The 14,203-nt window shown below is 46.1% G+C and overlaps 1 protein-coding gene across 2 annotated transcripts in view; it reads left to right on the top strand.

The window, feature by feature from the left end:
• The window catches only part of BACH1 (BTB domain and CNC homolog 1), a 50,280-nt gene that overhangs the window by 23,103 nt on the left and 12,974 nt on the right, over nucleotides 1-14,203 (top strand). The window contains exon 1 of one of the 2 annotated variants that reach the window (XM_073668330.1): nucleotides 2,769-2,867. The exons of the other annotated variant lie outside the window; for it this stretch is intronic. The gene's annotated coding sequence lies outside the window, so the exon portion shown is untranslated. Of the gene's footprint in view, nucleotides 1-2,768; nucleotides 2,868-14,203 lie in introns of those variants that run through there. 2 annotated transcript variants of the gene reach the window in all.

Raw genomic sequence — 14,203 nt, 5'->3', positions numbered from 1 at the left:
GGCACAACTCAGTCCGAAATGAGACAAGGTTTGTGTCCTGCACAAATACAGGGAGTTTCTGCACATTGTTCGGAGTTCTGGAGTGACTTTATTGTTCCATTTAGAGGGGTTTTCCAGGTATATCTTATAATGTGTAGGATACTGTGGTGTCCATCATACTGTGTGTGTGGGGGTTGTGGGTACATCATTACTGTATGCGGGTTTGGGGGCATCATACTGTGTGGGGTCATCATATTTTATAAAGGGGGCTGTGGTGGACATCATACTGTATATACAGTAGGGGAGCTGTGAACACATCATACTGTGTGGGGGGACCATCACAATGTATGGGGGCTGTAATGGGCTGTGGAGGCATCATACGGCGTGTGGTGCGTACTATGGGGGCATCATACTATGTGTGATGATTACTATGGGGGCATCATACTGTGTGTGGTGAGTACTATGGGGGCATCATATTTTGTGCGGGGGCATCATAGTACTGTGGGAGGTCATACTGTGTGGGGTGTGCTATAGGGGAATCATATTGTCCGTGGAGGCATCATACTGTGTGTAGTGAGTACTATGGGGGCATTATACTGTGTGTGGTGAGTACTATGGGGGCATCATACTGTGTGTGGTGAGTACTATAGGGGCATCATACTGTGTGTGGTGAGTACTATAGGGGCATCATACTGTGTGTGGTGAGTACTATGGGGGCATCATATTTTGTGCGGGGGCATCATACTGTGTGGGGTGTGCTGTCGGGGCATAATATTGTGAGCAGAGGCATCACACCTACTCCAGTCTCTCTCTTCAGTCGTCATTACTCACCTAACTAAAATCTTCAACCTCTCCCTCTCTTCTGGTATCTTCCCCTCCTCCTTCAAACACTCTATCATTATTCCATTATTAAAAAGGCCCTCTCTTGACCCTTCCTGCACAAAAAACTACAGACCAGTCTCCAATATCCCCTTAATCTCTAAACTCTTGGAGCGCCTGGTCTACTCCCACCTTACCCATTACCTCTCCACTCACTCTCTTCTAGACCCATCACAGTCCGGCTTCCGCCCCCTACATTCTACAGAAACGGCACTCGTCAAAGTGACCAATGACCTTCTGACAGCAAAACGTAATGGTGACTACTCTCTGCTCATTCTTCTTGACCTCTTTGCAGCTTTCGACACCGTTGACCACCATCTCCTACCCTCTATGCTCCACTCAATCAGCATAAAGGACACTGCTCTCTCTTAGTTCTCCTCCTATCTCTCTGACCACTCCTTCAGTGTATCGTTTACTGGCTCCACTCTCCCTTTCCTCTCACTATTGGGGTTCCTCAGGGTTCAGTCCTTGACCCTCTTCTCTTCTCTCTCTACACGGCCCCAATTGGACAGACCATCAGCAAATTTGGCTTTCAGTACCATCTTTATGCTGATGACACACAACTATACACCTCATCCCCTGACCTTACCCCCACTGTAATACAGAACACCAGTGGCTGTCTGTCTGCAGTTTCCAACATCATGTCCGCTCTCTATCTGAAACTCATCCTTTCCAAAACTGAACTTCTTCTGCTCCCGCCGTCTACTCACCTCCCTAAATCTGACATCTCTCTCTCTGTGTTGTGTTTGACACCAATCTTTCCTTCACCTTCCATATAAAATCTCTTGCCCGCTCTTGTCGCTTGCACCTGAAGAACATCTCTAGAATCCGCCCCTTTCTCACCTTGAAAATAACAAAAACCCTCACTGTTGCCCTGATCCACTCCCGCCTGGACTACTGTAACTCTCTATTAATTGGCCTCCCCCTCACTCGACTTTCCCCCCTCCAGTCCATCCTTAATGCTGCAGCCAGGGTCATCTATTTGGCTAACCGTTACTCAGACTCCTCCGCTCTGTGCCAGTCATTGCACTGGCTGCCCATGAATTATAGGATCCAATTTAAATTGCTTGTTTCACCCACAAAGCTCTCCACAGTGCAGCACCCCCCTACATCTCCTCCCTCATTTCTGTTTATCGGCCTACCCGTTCTCTACGCTCCGCAAGCGACTTTCGACTAACATCCGCACTAATCCATACCTCCCACTCCTGGCTCCAAGACTTCTCCCGAGCTGCACCTATTCTTTGGAATGCTCTACCCCAAGAAATGAGGACGAACCACAACTTACTCAGTTTTAGGCGCTCCCTAAAAACACACCTGTTTAGGGCGGCCTATCACCTTCCCTAATCGAAGTCCTTTTATATTCTTATAACCCATTCCTTATTTCTCCAAACATAAGTCTCCACCGAACCCAAAAGCACTACAGATACTGGCTGGTGATGAGCTCATGCAGCCTTTATCTATCCCTCATCCCCTCAAGATGGCCGGACCATCATTGTAAAGAAGCCCCTGTACTTTGTGTCACCCCCACCTCATTGTAGATTGTAAGCTCTTACGAGCAGGGTCGTCATTAGCTTTTCTTTAATTATTGTATTATCTTTAGCTATGTTACTTATGACTGTTGAATATGAACCTCTGAATTGTAAAGCGCTGCGGAATATGTTGGCGCTATATAAATAAAGATTATTATTATGTGGGAGAGGTACTGTGTGGGCATCCTATTGTGAGGGCACTGCACCTATTTATAGGTGAGTGATGACTCTATATTATACTGTTTCTACATCTTCCTCAGCTATTACACACACGCTGAGTAGTGAGTCTGTATGGTATGTGGGATTAGTCACATTCCATTCACCTTCACACAGACTTTGCATACTGTCCGAATTTGACCCTCCTCAGCTTCTGTAGCTGGTGACGTCACACAGTTACGTCACTGCAGGAGACACAGGCAGCCCAGGAAGCTGCCAGAGAACAAGGAAGAGCAGTGAGAGGAGTCCATGTCTCCGGCTGCGGTGAGTGTGAGGGGAGAGGGGCCGCCATACCGGGGGACGCGTCCTCTGTGCTTGTGTCTGTGTAATGGTGCTGCCCTGTGTGATGTGTGTTGTGTATGTGTCAGTGGCTTTGCATTATGGCATCTCCATGTAAATGTGGCGGAGATGCAATACCAAACACAGCCTATGGGCAAGAGAGGCGCTGTTTCTTTTGTTTCTAAAAGTTTTCTCAGATATCTGTTTCTGGAGGAAAATGTACACAAATTGGAGATATAGGCTAGAATTGTAATTCACGGGAGGAGCTTTTATAGGAAGGGCTGTAACGATTCCATTGGGGAGATTTATCAGTAATTCTGCATTTCCCAGGTGACTAAAATTGGTGCAAAACTGCATAAATGGTATAAAAACTGGTGCAGATTGAATTCTATATATAATATGGTGCAATTCACTAGTCGGCCAGAGGGGGAGCTGCTGTTCGTTACTGACTCTGTGTGGCTCCCACAGAGCACATCTACATCTATCAGACTTCTAGCCTGCGGATATGTCAGATGTCTTGAGACGTGCATGCCCCTTTAAGGGCGTACTCCCATGACTTTTTTTGATAGCCAGGGGTATTACCTCTGGGGGGCGCTATTGTGCCTGAGAATGAAGCAGTCGCAGCACAGTTTTTCTCTGCACAGAGGCGCGCGTTCCCAGGCACCTGACTGTGCAGGGATCTACAACCTGCCCCTTCATTTGGATGGAGCCGCACTACAGCAGTTTCTTTCCTGGGGGGGGTCGGTGCTGCCTCTTGCCGCCGCTACAACGTGCCTTCACGTTGATGGCACTGCAGCCAATCACTGACTGCAGTGCTGCTCATGTGACATCACCACTGCAGCTGATCAACAAAGACCAGAGCTGTAACAAGAGGCAGCACTAGACCCCGGAAGGGTGAGAAAAAGCTCAGTTTGTTTTTTGTACTTCTGGGAATAATCTTTGAAATGGATCCACCACTTTAAGTGATGCCATATTTCCCTTTAAGGCTATGTGCCCATGATGCAGAAATGAAGCAGAAAATTTCTGCAGCATTTCTTCATCTCCCTGGGAGAAAAAACGCATGCAGATCGTGCATGCGTTTTTCCTGCAGAATACATGCAGATTCACATGCGTTTCTGCATGCAGATTGACAAGCGCTTTCCAGGCGATCGCATCACCAGGAAAGTGCTTGACAACTAGGTCACACTATATAAATCCATGCAAACAGCATATATAGTGTGAACCGTAAAAATAAAACAAATAAAGCTATACTCACCCCCGATGCCCCGGCGTGGCTGCAGCGCTGCTTCCTGGCTTGTTCCTGGCTGCCGGCATATCGCGAGACAGAGCGGTGAAGGGCCTGCGGTCACATGACTGTGACGTCACCGAAGGTCCTTCAGCGCTGCCGGCATGCAGAGAAGCCTTCGGAAAGGTGAATATAAACTTTATTTTTTATTTTAGTCTTTTTTTTACAGGTACAATGGTACCCAGGTCTGGAGGAGAGTCTTCTCTCCTCCAGAACTGGGTACCATCCGCACATAGAGACGCATATAGAATCCGCTTGTCAAATGTACAGACGTGCATTCTATGCGTCTCAATGCAAGTCAATGGCGGCCATTCCGCTGCGCTTCCGCAAAATTAAATGACATGCTGCGGATTTTTGTACGCAGCATAAACGCTGCGGAAAAATCCGCAGCATGTGCATAGAACATGCGGAATCCCCTTGGGGACCATGGGGTGCGGATTACTTAGCGTTTCACAAGCGTTTACGCTGCGGAAAATCCGCAGCATAAATGCTTGAAAAACGTTACGTGGGCACGCAGCCTTACTCACAGCAACACAAGTTTCCAAGTAGAAGGTCTGGATTTTTGGCCACAATGTTTCCATGAAGACCACTTCTGGCCAAACGTATCTGAACAGTAGATCGGTGTAGCTGCGTCCCACTGGTTGCTGCCAGCTCTGAGCTGATGCCTCTGCTGGACATCTAGTTTTAAAGGGTAGTAACATGATGTGTCTTTCATCTGATGTTAAATTTCTTTGGCTGACCACTGCTTCTATAGTCCTTAAAGTTGTGCATTTCTTGGTGCTTCTTCAGAAGAGCTTGAACAGCACATCTTGAGACCCCATTCTGCTTTGAATTTTTTTTTTCTGGTGGAGACCTTGCTGATGTGTCTTGTTTCTGTGCTCAGTCTTAACCTGTCACATGAAACTGTCTTCCACAACCTCACCCTTTGTATTAGAGTTTGGCTGTTTCATCACCCAGTGTTAAGCCTCCAACAAGGCTGTTTCTGTTTCAGTTCATGACTGTGTTTAACCCTACATATGAATATGATGATCATTATCACCTGTTTGGTATAGTTACACTTACACCTTGACTATAATCCTACAAAACTTCTGACTGTGTGTAAGTATACCTAGAATCGATACTGTTTTGATATCGACGGGCGGTCACCAAATATTGTTGTTGTTTTTTTTTGTTCATTCACTTTGCATTTTGCTAATTGCTAAAAATAATCTATGAAACATTTATTTTTGAAAACTTCTTTGCAGCATTTTTTTTCTCGCCTGCCTAATACTTTTGCACAGTACTGGATATACTTTCAGTAGTTTAGTCACGGTGATCATGATGGTTCTCCGCCCCTGACATTGTCTGATCTGCAGTTTTGGGGTCCTGTCTTGTTACTTTTCCTTGTGCTGTCGCCTTATAAGCATGTCGTTCCCGCTCTGCACACGTGTGTTTCCAGAAACATGTGTACAATGCATGTCTCTGTAAATCAGTAATTCACGTCATAAACCTCACCCCCTCCAATCACTAGAAAGTCAGCGCCTCGTCCGTCACGTTCACTCTTCTGACTTCTGGAAAGTCATTGTTTATAAAAATGGAAAATAAGACTTGGTCAGGATTGTGCGGGCTGCAAGGAGGAGCGTGCAAAATGCTGTATACATAGTGGTGGTTGAGGGGGCTGCTGCGACCTTTAGTGGAGGTTGAGGGTGGCTGCTGCGACCTTTAGCGGAGGTTGAGGGTGGCTGCTGCGACCTTTAGCGGAGGTTGAGGGGGGCTGCTGCGACCTTTAGCGGAGGTTGAGGGGGGCTGCTGCGACCTTTAGCGGAGGTTGAGGGGGGCTGCTGCGACCTTTAGCGGAGGTTGAGGGGGGCTGCTGCGACCTTTAGCGGAGGTTGAGGGGGGCTGCTGCGACCTTTAGCGGAGGTTGAGGGGGGCTGCTGCGACCTTTAGCGGAGGTTGAGGGGGGCTGCTGCGACCTTTAGCGGAGGTTTGGGGGGGCTGCTGCGACCTTTAGCGGAGGTTGTTGGGGGGCTGCTGTGACCTTTAGCGGAGTTGTGAAAACATACAGGTATCAGCAATCTGATCAATGCGCTGTCGTCTGATTGCTGTCATGTGTACATGGGTCAAGAATTAGGAGTAAGCACTCATTTAGTTATTCTTGGCTTTTCTACTTGTGCCATTAGGCCCCTGGGATGGCACGTGGACGGAGGCCGTGTGCAGGTTTTTGCTTTCACAGACCTGTTGACCTGAATAGGAGCAGAGTTAGATCTGTGACTTGTATCGAGCGCGGGCATTTTTCTTTTCTTCTTCTTCCTGCGGGTGTGACTGCCGGGTTTTGTAGCCTTTTGCAGAGTCAGCAGAGGTGGAAATTCCCAGCAGCGGGATGTGACTGTTTACACCTCACGTTACATTGACCCGCGAGCGGCTCGGGTTTCTCAGGTGTTATTAGTCAAGGATGTCCGACTTGTTATATAATCAAGTGATAATTGCAATGTATGCAAACGTGCTGGGCCAGGTGTGTACACAGGGCTTCCTTCTGACCTACTGATGACAGGTTCACGTCTGCATAAGGTGAACAGTACGTGATAGGAGCCACGTAAAATAATAAGCAGAAAGTACATTTTCTCAGACTTTGCTTATGGTGATGCCTCTTTTTCCACCAAAAACGACCCAACAGATTTAGGATGTCGTTACGTATGCCAGATTTCTAGTCTTTGGTTTTTTTTGCTGTGATTTTGTGCAAATTATAACAAAAATAGCCGATCGGTGCAACCTTGGGGGCGGTTGAGAGGTTTGGCGCGCTCTCCTTCAGGGGGGCGGTTGAGAGGTTTGGCGCGCTCTCCCTCGGGGGGGGGGGCGGTTGAGAGGTTTGGCGCGCTCTCCCTCGGGCGGTTGAGAGGTTTGGCGCTCTCTCCCTCGGGGGGGCGGTGGAGAGGTTTGGCGCGCTCTCCCTCGCGGGGCGGTGGAGAGGTTTAGCGCGCTCTCCTTCGGGAGGCGGTTGAGGGGCTCGGCACTTCGCAGAGACCTCATCAGACAATGTTTTATTGGTTACATAGTAACTGCCTTACCAAAGTACAATTTCCAAAATACTATTAATAGTAGTAACCAACTTTTGTGTGTATAATGGAGTCGGTCATCAGCCATAACACCAACCACCAGCCTATTGTGCATGATGGCTGTCAAAACAGTTCTGACCAATTGAGGCGTGGACACCACAAGATCACTGATGGTGTCCTGCCGTATCAGACACCGAGATGTTGACCGCAGATCCTGTGAGTCTTTCGGTGCGAACTCTGTAGATATGATTGGTTTTCCAGCACTACTGACAGATGATCGATCGGATTGATATCTGGGGACTTTGGAGGCCAAGTTAGTGTCTTGATCTTTGCCTTGTTCCTCAGACCATCCCTGGACAGTTTCTGCAGTGTGGCAGGGACATTTTCCTGCCGATGGAGGGCACTGCTGTTGGGTAATACCTTTGCTATGGAGTGGATACTTGGTCTATACAATGTTTGGGTACGTGGCTTGTGCCACATACAAATAATGCCAAGACCCAAGCTTTCCCAGCAGAATATTGTCCCATCACTCCAGGCCGTACAGTGTGCTCGGATCCTGTATGCTACAGCAGCTTTCGGCCAGGCTGGTGATGACCAGTATTCAGCAACGTTGGTCAAGCCAGACTAGGCAGGATTAGGACGTGGACATCTTGACTCCTCTCAGAACGGTCTCCTCCTCCTTGACTGCAAGGAGCTCATTAGCATACGGAGCTCACCTAAATTTCTTTTACTGTAATGGGTCACAAGTGGACATTACAGAAGCCGGACATGCTGTTAATGTTGCCTTAGGTCATTACCTACGTACCTGTATACATGGACCCTAGGAAAGGACAGCGCTGCACTGTGCACACAGCCTCTATTTACATCATTGCAAGATATTCAAGGGTTAAAACCAAAAGCAAATAAACCGGCAGTCCCAGCTGGGAGTTTCCATGTGTGCATCACGTACCTGACATGCAGGTCGCCTGTAGTAGTAGATGTCGCTTACACGCCACGTGTAGCTCTGTGTGTGATTGCTTACTGCTACGTGCTTGGCCTTGGAGGCATATGCCGGACACTTGTAGAAGTGTGCCGGGTTCCCATAGTCCAGGGTACCACTGCTGTTTGGGCAGCTACTTTATGTGCTCTGTGGTCATTGTTGAGTGGGCATCTGCCCTGGCATTGCCAGCCATCAGCCGTCAGAGCCAGCTGGGAGCTGTATCCCCAAGACATGAGGAATTAAGCCTTAAAGGGGTTGTCCATCCCTCCAAATACATATAGGACAAGTGTACTCTCCTTACCGATCCCCTGAATGCTGCCCAGGTTCCCCACCAGTCTCTATATCCTGATCCGACCTACAAACGTGAGATCAAAAGGATCTGCCATTTATAGTCCAAAAAAAACCCATTCATCTATCGGGGTGGTGGTGAGGGGGAGGGTTATCGAGGTTCCCCACCAGTCTCTTTATATCCTGATCCAACTTACAAACGTGAGACCAAAAGGATCTGCCATTGATGGTCCTAAAAAACCCGTCCATCTGTCGGGAGGGGGGAGGAATTGGGATTACCCCCCCCCCCCATACTGATCCCCTGAATGCTGCCAAGGTTTCCCGCCGGTCTTTTTATATCCTGATCTGACCTACAAACACGAGACCAAAAGGATCTAAGGATCTGCCATTGATAGTCCACAAGAAACCATTCATCCGTCGGGGAACTTGGGATAATCCCCCCCCCCTTTCCCAATACCGATCCCCTGAATACTGTCAGGTTCCCCACCCGTCTCACTATATACTGATCCAACCCACAAACACGAGACCAAAAGGATCTACCATTGATGGTCCAAAAGAAAAACCCGTCCATCTGTCGGGGGGGGGGGGGGGGTGGGAGAATCACATTCGATTTTCGGGTGGGGTTAGTAGATTTTCACCTAATGTTTAAGGGTCCGTGAGCCAGTTTCTGACTAAACAATATCCCCCAAGGCTGATGAAATACAGTCTAAAATGCGTTATGAATGGTGCAGGGCAAGTACAAAAGGATTTTGGCATTTTCAGCATGGCAAATATTCATTATTGTGTATTGGCCGTGAAATTTATGGGAGAAAGCTGCAGTACTACTTACGGCCACTACATGATGTGTGGAGCTGTGACGCTCCCAGTGCATGGCACCTGCCTTGATCAGCTGATCAGTGGGGGACGCTGGGCGTCGAGACACTCAACAATTCAATATAGATAAGATTGTGTAAGGAAGGAACTTGGCATTCCAAAATATATGCTATAAATGCTGAATAAAACGCTTTAAATCTGTCAGGTTTGTGTTCTGAGAGCTGCATGATGTAGGGGCAGAGACCCTGATTTCAGCAATGTCTCACTTCCTTGCTGTAGTTTTGATATAACCACAGCTTTATTTGCTGCAGATCTAGCAGTTCTCTGAATGCTGAGCACTGTATAACCCCTCACCACTGATTGGCCACTTTCTGTGCATAGGCAGAAACCTGCCAACATAAACATATTTGCTATTGCTGCGTCTGTAAAAGGTCGGACTATCAAGATATAAAATTAATCTGATCGATAAACATTATAAATAGAAAAAAATATCTAAACAATACCGCAAAAAATAATAAAAAAAATAAAACAATAAAAAGCTATTATCAATAAAAACGGCAGCTCGCCACACAAACAGAAGTCCCTGCCCGGCTTCATCAGCATTAAAATGAAAAAGTTACCGGTCTCAGAAAATGGCAACACAAATTTACAGGGTTTTTTCCACCACTAAAATAACTAAAAAAAAAAAATTGTACTAACTTGAATCATGACACCAGGTCCTTTTATAGCACACAATAAATGTTTTTAAAAAAAACAACTATGGAATTGTTTTTTGTTTTTTTTTACAATTTCACCACACTTGGAAATTTTTTCACTAGATGGAGACAAAGGAAAAAAGAAACAGAAAAATGAACATTAGCTGCGTCGCTGAAGGGTTAATGCTAATGACATTTCTTTAATTTATTATTATTTTTTATATACATACAGTACAGACCAAAAGTTTGGACACACCTTCTCATTTAAAGGTTTTTCTGTATTTTTATGACAATGAAAATTGTACATTCACACTGAAGGCATCAAAACTATGAATTAACACATGTGGAATTATATAGTTAACAAAAAAGTGTGAAACAACTGAAAATATGTCTTATATTCTAGGTTCTTCAAAGTAGCCACCTTTTGCTTTGATGACTACTTTGCACACTCTTGGCATTCTCTTGATGAGCTTCAAGAGGTAGTCACCGGAAATGGTCTTCCAACAATCTTGAAGGAGTTCCCAGAGATGCTTAGCACTTGTTGGCCCTTTTGCCTTCACTCTGCGGTCCAGCTCACCCCAAACCATCTCGATTGGGTTCAGGTCTGGTGACTGTGGAGGCCAGGTCACCTGGCGTAGCACCCCATCACTCTCCATCTTGGTCAAATAGCCCTTACACAGCCTGGAGGTGTGTTTGGGGTCATTGTCCTGTTGAAAAATAAATGATGGTCCAACTAAACGCAAACCGGACGGAATAGCATGCTGCTGCAAGATGCTGTGGTAGCCATGCTGGTTCAGTATGCCTTCAATTTTGAATAAATCCCCAACAGTGTCACCAGCAAAGCACCCCCACACCATCACACCTCCTCCTCCATGCTTCACGATGGGAACCAGGCACGTAGAGTCCATCCGTTCACCTTTACTGCGTCGCACAAAGACACGGTGGTTAGAACCAAAGATCTCAAATTTGGACTTATCAGACCAAAGCACAGATTTCCACTGGTCTAATGTCCATTACTTGTGTTCTTTAGCCCAAACAAGTCTCTTCTGCTTGTTGCCTGCCCTTAGCAGTGGTTTCCTAGCAGCTATTTTACCATGAAGGCCTGCTACACAAAGTCTCCTCTTAACAGTTGTTGTAGAGATGTGTCTGCTGCTAGAACTCTGTGTGGCATTGACCTGGTCTCTAATCTGAGCTGCTGTTAACCTGCGATTTCTGAGCTGGTGACTCGGACAAACTTATCCTCAGAAACAAAGGTGACTCTTGGTCTTCTTTTCCAGGGGCGGTCCTCATATGAGCCAGTTTCTTTGTAGCGCTTGATGGTTTTTGCAACTGCACTTGGGGACACTTTCAAAGTTTTCCCAATTTTTTGGACTGACTGACCTTCATTTCTTAAAGTAATGATGGCCACTCGTTTTTCTTTACTTAGCTGGTTTTTTTGCCATAATACAAATTCTAACAGTCTATTCAGTAGGACTATCAGCTGTGTATCCACCAGACTTCTGCACAACACAACTGATGGTCCCAACCCCATTTATAAGGCAAGAAATCCCACTTATTAAACCTGACAGGGCACACCTGTGAAGTGAAAACCATTTCCGGTGACTACCTCTTGAAGCTCATCAAGAGAATGCCAAGAGTGTGCAAAGCAGTCATCAAAGCAAAAGGTGGCTACTTTGAAGAACCTAGAATATAAGACATTTTCAGTTGTTTCACACTTTTTTGTTAAGTATATAATTCCACATGTGTTAATTCATAGTTTTGATGCCTTCAGTGTGAATGTACAATTTTCTTAGTCATGAAAATACAGAAAAATCTTAAAATGAGAAGGTGTGTCCAAACTTTTGGTCTGTACTGTATATTATTTATATTTTATTATTTACATACAATATATATATATATATATATATATATATATATATATATATATATATATATATATATATATATAAGGCAGCACTAGTCATCATAATGGGGAATACTCGCTGCATCGGGTAAATCAAAGCACACCAGCAATGTCCTTCCGGTATTTCTTAATGCTGCAGTTTATTACACTTCATAAACCACAGTTCACACAATCCATCTTAGTCCGCCACCGGCATGTTTACACACTTAACATCCGGGAGTCTCTCAAGTAGCAGACAGGCCCAAGTGGCCCAAGTAACAGCCTTCAGCAAGGTAATAAAATAGCAATGTCCATATTAATGTCCATATAACACAGGGTATTGCCTTTGCCGGGTTTAGCTGTCTCAGTCCATTACTCCGCCACCACTGTGGCTTTGCGGCTTCCCAGGTGGGGGTCTCCAGCCGTCGTTCCCTCAAAGGCCACTGACATCCACACAGGATCCAGGCTCTGCCTTTCAGGACTTACTCAAGCCTCTGCCTTCCAAGGCCACTAGCATCCACACAGGATCCAGGCTCTGCCTTTCAGGCACCAGGCTTCACTCGGCCTCACTAGGCCTCACATGGTCGGTGTCCCACACACACGGGAACAGGCTTTACACCTCTCTCACAGAACACATCTGTCTCCCTTCAAGCAGGGTTTATATATGCATCCCGTACACACACACACACACACACACACACACACACACACACACACACACACACACACATACTGACAGGACCTTGCTGATGTCACAGTCATGTGATCAGACAGACATTCTGTGCGTGCAGGACCTGTGCTATGTCACAGTCATGTGACCAGTCACCTAAGGGGGAAGGTACATGGTCAGGAAAAACACATCCTGCACCATTACCGTAATGCCAGCAAGTCGCTGCATTACAATATATACAGACCAAAAGTTTGGACACACCTCATTTAAAGATTTTTCTGTATTTTCATGACTATAAAAATTGTAAATTCACACTGAAGTCATCAAAACTATGAATTAACACATGTGGAATTATATACTTAACAAAAAAGTGTGAAACAACTGAAAATATGTCTTATATTCTAGGTTCTTCAAAGTAGCCACCTTTTGCTTTGATGACTGCTTTGCACACTCTTGGCATTCTCTTGATGAGCTTCAAGAGGTAGTCACCGGAAATGGTTTTCACTTCACAGGTGTGCCCTGTCAGGTTTAATAAGTGGGATTTCTTGCCTTATAAATGGGATTGGGACCATCAGTTGTGTTGTGCAGAAGTCAGGTGGATACACAGCTGATAGTCCTACTGAATAGACTGTTGGAATTTGTATTATGGCAAGAAAAAAGCCGCTAAGTAAAGAAAAACGAGTGGCCATCATTACTTTAAGAAATGAAGGTCAGTCAGTGCGAAAAATTGGGCAAACTTTGAAAGTGTCCCCAAGTGCAGTTGCAAAAACCATCAAGCGCTACAAAGAAACTGGCTCACATGAGGACCGCCCCAGGAAAGGAAGACCAAGTGTCACCTCTGCTTCTGAGGATAAGTTTATCCATGTCACCAGCCTCAGAAATCGCAGGTTAACAGCAGCTCAGATTAGAGACCAGGTCAATGCCACACAGAGTTCTAGCAGCAGACACATCTCTACAACAACTGTTAATAGGAGACTTTGTGCAGCAGGCCTTCATGGTAAAATAGCTGCTAGGAAACCACTGCTAAGGACAGGCAACAAGCAGAAGAGACTTGTTTGGGATAAAGAACACAAGGAATGGACATTAGACCAGTGGAAATCTGTGCTTTGGTCTGATGAGTCCAAATTTGAGATCTTTGGTTCCAACCACCGTGTCTTTGTGCAACGCAGAAAAGGTGAACGGATGGACTCTACATGCCTGGTTCCCACCGTGAAGCATGGAGGAGGAGGTGTGATGGTGTGGGGGGCTTTGCTGGTGACACTGTTGGGGATTTATTCAAAATTGAAGGCATACTGAACCAGCATGGCTACCATAGCATCTTGCAGCGGCATGCTATTCCATCCGGTTTGCGTTTAGTTGGACCATCATTTATTTTTCAACAGGACAATGAACCCAAACACACCTCCAGGCTGTGTAAGGGCTATTTGACCAAGAAGGAGAGTGATGGGGCGCTACACCAGATGACCTGGCCTCCACAGTCACCAGACCTGAACCCAATCGAGATGGTTTGGGGTGAGCTGGATCGCAGAGTGAAGGCAAAAGGGCCAACAAGTGCTAAGCATCTCTGGGAACTCCTTCAAGATTATTGGAAGACCATTTCCGGTGACTACCTCTTGAAGCTCATCAAGAGAATGCCAAGAGTGTGCAAAGCAGTCATCAAAGCAAAAGGTGGCT

Source organism: Phyllobates terribilis, unplaced genomic scaffold (genome assembly GCF_046119375.1).
Source record: "Phyllobates terribilis strain yellow unplaced genomic scaffold, ASM4611937v1 Scaffold_2__4_contigs__length_985480577, whole genome shotgun sequence".
Lineage (NCBI taxonomy): Eukaryota > Metazoa > Chordata > Amphibia > Anura > Dendrobatidae > Phyllobates > Phyllobates terribilis.
This window is presented reverse-complemented; position numbering and strand designations above follow the sequence as displayed.